Source organism: Crinia signifera, chromosome 6 (assembly GCF_055691185.1).
Source record: "Crinia signifera chromosome 6, ASM5569118v1, whole genome shotgun sequence".
NCBI classification, from domain to species: Eukaryota; Metazoa; Chordata; class Amphibia; order Anura; family Myobatrachidae; genus Crinia; species Crinia signifera.
In genome coordinates, this window is record NC_139222.1 from 246,584,880 (window position 1) to 246,593,045 (window position 8,166).

At 48.4% G+C, this 8,166-nt stretch overlaps 1 long non-coding RNA gene across 1 annotated transcript in view; it reads right to left on the minus strand.

Annotated features, from left to right (window-relative positions):
- Positions 1–7,916, minus strand: part of LOC146007257 (uncharacterized) — a 41,566-nt gene extending 33,650 nt beyond the window's left edge. Inside the window, exons 1-2 of the long non-coding RNA XR_014444302.1 lie at positions 7,678–7,916; positions 5,260–5,376 (exon numbers count right to left, since the gene is read on the minus strand). This is a non-coding gene — a long non-coding RNA (uncharacterized LOC146007257). The remainder of the gene's footprint in view (positions 1–5,259; positions 5,377–7,677) is intronic.
- Between the last annotated feature and the right edge of the window lie 250 nt (positions 7,917–8,166).

Sequence of the window (8,166 nt, forward strand, 5' to 3'; positions counted from 1 at the left end):
TCAAAGGAGAGCTGCACTTGCCCATAATATACCATGCGCAGAGCCCCAACATCGAAACGGCCCAAATTCGCCCGGTTTTGGTTGATTCAGAATGAGGGCCACTATACGATAAGAACAGACAAAGGTATCACTAACAATTTTCCCTGAACTCCCCGGAGCTACAGAATGAACGATATAGTGGTAACACATAGAACGATTTCAAACAAAATGTATCAATTATCGCATTTACAATGTGATCTGGGTGGAATATTACCGCCCCGGATTGTATTGTAAGGTACTTGTGTACTTTCACGGCTCCCATCGCATACCATCGCATGCCAAATGTAGTGGCATGCGATGGGATGCGATTTTTGCAGTTTTTAAGCAATGTTTTTTGAAAAATCGAATGCAATGCGATCGCATGCGATTTTAAACAGAAATGCATCCAAATGCATTAAAATTAGTATCATACATGTTCAATGGCCCCCAAATGTCATTTTTGAGGCTGTACCGCCCCCACTATCAACGCGAACCCGAAGCGTGGCGAGCGCAGCGAGCCCGGGAGGGGCGGCGGTAGGCGTCCTACGACCTTTTCTTACCCCCACTATCCACGTCGGTGTGGAGTTGAGAATAGAAATTGTGGCGAGCGCAGCGAGCCACCGGGCCCGAAGCGTGGCGAGCTCAGCGAGCCAAGCGAGGGGACGCGTATACCTGTGAAGCCCGCGAGGGGACACGGATACCTGTGAAGGTATCCGTGTCCCCTCGCGGGGCCACGCTTTCTATTCCCAACTCCACCGCGACGTGGATAGTTAGGGTATGAAAAGGTCGTAGGACGCGTACCGCCGACCCTCGCGAGCTCGCTGCGCTCACCACGCTTCAGGTTCGCGTTGATAGTGGGGGTGGTACAGCCTCAAAAATGACATTTGGGGGCCATTGAACATGTTTGATACTAATTTCAATGCATTTGGATGCATTTCTGTTAAAAATCGCATGCGATCACATGCGATCGAATAGCATGCGATACGATCACATGTGATCGAATAGCATGCGATGCGATACGATCGCATGCGATTTTTTACTATGCGATGGACATCGTGGGAGCCGTGATTGTACACAAGTACCTATTGTAAAATGCGATATTTGCACTGGGATGTGTCAACCCACAAGCGCAGGGATAGGGCTCCGAAAGGAACCTGTCCCTGTGATGTGCTCAGCCGGAAGTCTGCACATGCATGGTTAGCATGCACGGTTAGCGCTGACCCCCCCGCTGACTGAACTGCCCCGGCAGCAGTGCGGTCCGTAACCCATAGGCTACAATGTGCTACCACCATCTCAGAATGGTGATAGCACAGGGATGCGAAGCTGGGCTGCCCGATGATACATCCCCCATAGAAACCGATGGGGGAGGCGGGCGGAGGTGATGCAGGCGGGATCGCAGCAAGGATTGGAGGTTCCTGCTGCGTCCTCCTTTGGTACATTTGTGGGAAACTTAATATTTGCGGCTATAAGTCGCAAATATTGTTTGATAAATGTGGTCCTCAATCTTTTGTTCACACTGAAAGACATGCACCTAGTCATATAGGACACATTTGACTGCATGTGTAGATGAGAAAGGGGGTCGATAACACTGAATGACATGCAAAATAATATCGTTAATGATATCGTTATCCTGCATATAATCTGTCTTTGTTGCATAGTGTGTAAGGGGCTCTAGACTTAAATTGCCCACGCACAGTAAGATATTTTATACGATAATGCTATTTTTGACCATCTGGAATGACATATTGGTAAAAACTGTCCTTCTGTGGGCATGATAACAATGCAATGCACGTACCTGCGGGTCGTTAGCCTTGGTCGCTGTTCCCTTCTACATGCTGAAAGATCATGACCTTTCCTACATGATTTGGCACACGCCGTGTGTAGGTACGATGAACAATGTCATGGACGATGAACGGATTGGAGTTATCTTGCCTGTCCAATCCCTTCCTTCAAGATGAATTGTGAGATTTTTTTGGTACCAACCAATATATCGTTAATGTTTAGCGGTCATGAAAAAAATCATCTAAACCTTGGATCATTTGTACAATCGCACAATTCCAATTGTCTGGGAGTGTTTAGGAGTTCCAGTGAAATCGTTAACGAGATTGGATCATTGTCAACATTGTTCCTTGTGTGGACACCTTTACCCTAGTTTTCAATGAACCAATAAGTAGAAGTGTGTACAGCCATTTAAAAGACTGCATGAGTTCACTTTATGTAGGTCTCAGGTGCACTTATAAAAGCACTTATATTTTTCTTATCTAGGAAACAAATCAGTTTGAAACAAAAGATGTGACGTCACCCATTTTACCGTTCCGAGCTGCACAGAGAGCAGCCCACATTTATGATGTTAAATATCAGGATACACTGGGGGAAATTTACTAAGATGTGTATTTTACTTCACATGTGATGTTGCTATGGGCAACAAATCAGAATCTACTACTTATTTATTTAGAACTAGAAGATAGGAGACAGGATCTGATTGGTTGCCCATAGCCCATAGCAACATCACATGTGAAGTAGAATACACATCTTAGTAAATTTCCCCCACTGTGATTAAATCTGAGGCCCGCCAGCACTCATATACTACAAAGAACCAAACTTACAATTAAAGAATGAAGATACAATACCTAAATAAGTTATATGTCAATGTCAACAAAGAAGATACTTATGCTTAATGAAATCCTTTGTTGTACTATAATTTAAGAATATACAGTAAATGTTCAATCCCAGTATCCCACATAAGTTTTCCTTTTGGTTTTATTAAACATCTACGTTTTACCTATATGTGGAGGTCAACATATTCTCCTATTGGGACCCTTTTACCATAGGATTGCATATTGCCCAGAATCGCATTGCAATATGTGATCCTATCATCTGGATGTAACACTGGGCAGGTGAAAGGAGTCCGTCCTTGCGGCCTGCTCAGCCGTGTTTCGAGGCTCTGCACAGTGCGCTCTGTACCCCATAGGCTACAATGCAATGCGATACAATTTTGACTACAAAGTGTACAATCTATACTACAATATAGTCAAAATTGTACAGTCAGGGGCGAATTTAGGTGTCAGGCGCCCCTAGGCACAACATTTTTGGCCGCCCCCCTCATTTTTTTTTCTCAGTCTGGACTGCCACTGCCCACTGGATGGACCCGAAGGGAGAGAGACCAGGAGGGGGAGGATTACGTTCACTGTCAACGCACTGCCAGGGACAGGCACGCCGTTTGGCTCCGCAGCTGTCCCCGCCCATTCTATAAACAGCAGCCAATAGGCTGTGTGTATAGAATAGTCAATGGGCGCAGGGCAGCAGTTGGCCTGAGCCAGTGAGCAGCGGATGCTCCCGGGCACACCGCGAGACCGACTGTGATTTCATGTGCATGGCTAGCGTGCAGGCAGCGGCGAGTGATGAGCAGCAGCGTCATTCGCCACTGCCCGCTCGGCCATGCTGCTGCTGCCTGGCCAGGACTGGACTGGTGCAAAATTTTGAAAGGGGCCCCCCAGCACTCCGCCAGAATGAAGGGGGGGGGGGGGCTATGGGATTAGAATAGTAAATGTGGAGGGATATGACAGTAGAAGGCACGACCGGACAGGTTGGGTAATGGTTAAGGTCTGATTGGGTAGCTGATCGGAGAGCTAAGGGGGGCATGGTGACAGACACTGGGATGGGGACAGTGGATAGTTGGTTATATTAGGGGGCACTGGGCTGGGGGCGGCGGATGATGGTTGGTTAGATGGGGGCACTAAGCTGGGGATGGTTGGTTAGATTGGGCTGGATATGGGATGGGTGGTGAAATGGGGGGCAATAGGCTGGAGACGGAGCATGTTTGGTTAGATGGGGGCACTGGGATGGGGGATGGTTGGTTAGATGGGGGTACTAGGCTGGATGCAGGGCATGGTTGGTTAGATGGGGCACTGGGCTGGGGGACGGTTGGTTAGATGGAAGCACTGGGCTGGGGACAGGGGATGGAAGCACTGACCTGGGGATCACTTGTCTGTCCAGTCCCACGCACACTGCAGCTCCTCAGCTCCTGCTTTTATCTCCTCCATGATGCACGCTGGAGGAGGGGGGAAGCCACTGAGTCATCCCTCCTTGCTGGGTCTGATGATAAGCGCCGCCGGTGGGGCTGGGTCTGGGCAAGCCACCATTATTTGCGCCGGGATTCATGTTCAGTGACGGGGAGCCGACAATTCGTTACCCCTCCTCCCCGCTGGTTCTGAGGATCAGCACTGCAGTCGGCGGCCCCGGTTTGGGTCCGGCGCTGAAGGGGGGTAGCCACTATGCTCAGTGCGGGGATTTGTGGATGGGGGACCCGGGAGCCAAGTAATTTCCCCCCGCTGGATCTCTCATGGGGACGGGGGTCGGCGGGAGCCGCCAAGGACAGTTCCCACTGCTGTGCCTTAAGATCAGCGCTAGAGCTAATGCGCTGCTGGCGGCGCCGGGGGTCTCCCGTACATATGCGGTAGGAATGAGAAGGAGACCACAGCCACTGCAGGGGAGGTGACTTAAAAAAACTTCAAAAGGGTGCAGTGGGATTCCCTCACAGGCAGCCTGCCGTGCCGCCCATAATAGGTGCCGTCCCTAGGCCCGTGCCTCACGGGCCTAGTCACAAATCCGGCCCTGCATACAGTAGCCAAAATGACACAGTATGTATTGTCAAAATGGGGGGTTCTGGCCTCCAGGGAGTTCAAGAGGAATCATACAGTCAAAATCGGCCATAGTCAAAATTGCACATTGCACCTAAAAGGCCCATACACACTGGGCGACTTTGAGCTGAAAGTCGCTCAAAACAGCATGTTTGAGCGGCTTTCAGCTCAAAGCCACCCAGTGTGTATGGCCCGGCGATGAGCCAGGAAAAGCGCTCCCTCGACATATCTGACTTGTTACAGACGTCACACACCCTCCTCTAAACCGCCTAGGCACGCCTAGTGTTTTTTTGTGGCATGCCTGTGTTTTTCCTATGGTTACCACCCATAGACGCCTACTTCCTGTAGACGCCTACTTCCTGTCAATCACCTTGCAAACAGCCAGCACTAAAAAAAGTAGCAGAAGTTCATCGCTGCCAGGCGTCCCACACGCGCATTGTGGACCATACACAAGCGCAGTAAATCTATAATTATCCTGCGTGTAAATTCGCGACGTGCAATCAGGTCTGAATTACTCCCATAGTACATAACACGTCCAAGGTGTAGATAACATGCAACATATTTGTAGGATGCTACTGTCAGTACACGTTCTACTCTGTACCTGATGTACTGGACGCCATACAGATCTATTGTATTTGTTCTCAAACAACACATTGCCTTTACAGGCCCTTCAGCTGCTAGATACACTGTATTATAACATGACCTTCAGACTTCCGACCTTTGTTTGAATAAAAAGAAAAAAACAAAGAGATTATCAGCATTATTAAGGAAACAGAACACTATATTTCTCCTGTTCTGTCTATTATCACCAGCATAATATTGACTTTATTATTAGTGTGCATACATGCTGTTGGTACATCATGCAAATACTACTAGAATACTTAGCTATTGGGAAAACTTAAGCAGTTGTGCACAAATGTCCCCTCCCCTTGTGCAAAGCATTGAAATAAAAAAAGTGTCAATTGACTGCAGGAGGAAACAATTGGTGCATTATTTATTTATCTCCAGTTTCTTATATAGTGCAGTATATTCTGTTGTGCTTTTACAATTGGAAACAACAGTGATAAAAGAAACTGGATAATTATCGACTGACATAGAGGTAGGAGGGCCCTGCTCACAAGCTTACAATCTATGGAGTGCTTATATCTTTATAACTAGATTAACTACAAAAAATGTCACATTTTTGGAACTTTTTGGGGTTTGCGGCTGTTGAATAATATATATATATATATATATATATATATATATATACATATATACAGTACTATTTTTATACACACACACATCAAAAACAAGATGGTCATTATTAATAGGAGACTAGCATTTCGTTAGGATAGGTTGTGAAATGTAATCTTCCGGTTCAGTGGTATGCTGGTGACATAGTTGTCCACCCCAGCGGCGTAACTATAGCACCGCAGCCCCCGCCACCGCGGGGGAGGCGATGTGCATGTGGGGGCGCCGGGGGCTGCGGTGCTATAGTTACACCCCCCCCCCAATCCCCCGCAGACTTACCTATCTCGCTGGTCCCGGCGGCTCCGTTCCTCTGATGAGGACCACCACAAAATGGCTGCCCCCATATAGCACACAGTTCTATGAAACTGTCTGCTGTATGGGGGCGGCCATTTTGTGGTGGTCCTCAGCAGAAGAAGAACGGAGCCGCCGGGACCAGCGCGATAGGTAAGGCTGCAGGGGATTGGGGGGGGGTTTGCATGGGTGGCGGGGGATTGGGGGTGCGCGGCGGGGGGGGGGGGGCGCCCCCCCTAACGGCGGGGGGGCGCCCAAAACTTAGTTACGCCACTGGTCCACCCGTTCGTCCATGTTGCTCCTGTTCAGCAGCCAGCAGCATTCGCTGTTCCTGATACTTCGGGTTAAATTTACTAAAGCTATGAAAAGAGGTGATATTGTCCTTAGCAACCAATCAATCAGATTCTATCTATCATTTCTTTATTGAATCATAGAAAATGATAGGATCTTATTGGTTGCTATGGGGAACATCACCCTTTTTTTACATTTTTAGAAGCTTTTGTAAATTTACCCCAACAAGTAGGCAAGGCCATCGGTGCAGTCACCATCGATAGTTGCCATCAATGGCGATACTGCAACCAGCCATCGATAGTAACAAACTATGTGATGGATGACCATCGATAGTTTTACCTATTGATGGTCTACCATTTTCTTTGACTGACTGGCATGTGGGCCAATCAGAATGTGGGGTGGTGCTTCAGGATTGTCGGGGCGGAGATATGCTCTGTGTCACTGCACATTGAGAAAAAAAAATACATCGGTTTTGCTGTTCCATCGATGGAGGGAAACCGTCTGGTTCTTCCCCATTGGAGACAAAAGTATTTGACATTGGCCAAAAACCATCGATGATTTACATCAATGGTCGATGGCAATCCCTACCGACAAGCAGAAGAGAAGGAAGTAAAAATGCAAAAGACTGACAAATGGAACGTAAGGGGGTAGAAGAAGTGATACTAAGGGACAGGAGCTTGTTGGAGCAAATGAGTGAAAAAGGAGGGGAACACACTAAATATTGTGGATAATGGTACACATAATACATGGGGGGCATTGGGGGGCTGTATAGTGAGAGACAGGTACACTACAGATTGGAGACAGACTAATACAAAAAAAGAGGAATCAATAAATAGTATCAATCTCTGTGGCATCTGATTGGTCTAACCCCCCCCCCCCAATACCCCTCTCTCCCATTAGATAAGGTGGGAGTGCTGCTGTAATGTAGGACGTGCCACATAAAACCCATTACAGCGAGCACATTCTGACAGTAAATGAATGTCTGCATTAACGATCAGGGTTGATTATTTATTAACAACACTGAGTAATCCACAGCAACCAAGCAGCTCCGAATCTAGCGCAAGTCACACGATAAAAGCTAGTGGCTGTATACTCTCGGGGACTTACTACTGGAAGACACTGGCTGTATACTCCCGATGACTTACTACTAGAGGATATTTACTAATCTCTTCTACATAGCTACAGACATGTATCCCAATATTACCCTCTGGTGACTTGCGTAACCATCTATGATCCTCACTTTCCAAGTAACCCACAGCCAGGGGCGGATTGGCCCACCGGGAAATCGGGCCATTTCCCGGTGGGCCGGCCCCTAAATGACATGAAGAGGCCGCCTTGTAGTCTGGCAGGGCCGTGGACCGCCTGACCGCGATCTCAGCGGTCAGCGTCCGCGGCCGCGGCACTTTGCCCACAGCAAACATGGCCGCGGCCGGCCGCATCATTGCCAGATATCAAAATGGCCGCGGGAGGGCTGCTGCGCATGCGCGGCCGTACGCAGCTCCTCCCGCGGCTCTTTGAGTGTTGGTCGCATGATCCCCAGCAGCAGCACAGGAGTATTTCGCGTGCTGGGGATCAACAAAAGGATGGGCGGCCGCGGCACTTTCAAACTGGCAGCAGTAGCTGCAGTACAAGGCGGGTGTCAGGTCTGAGGTCACTAAGGTACTCCAAAACACATTAATGCATGATGGCTATG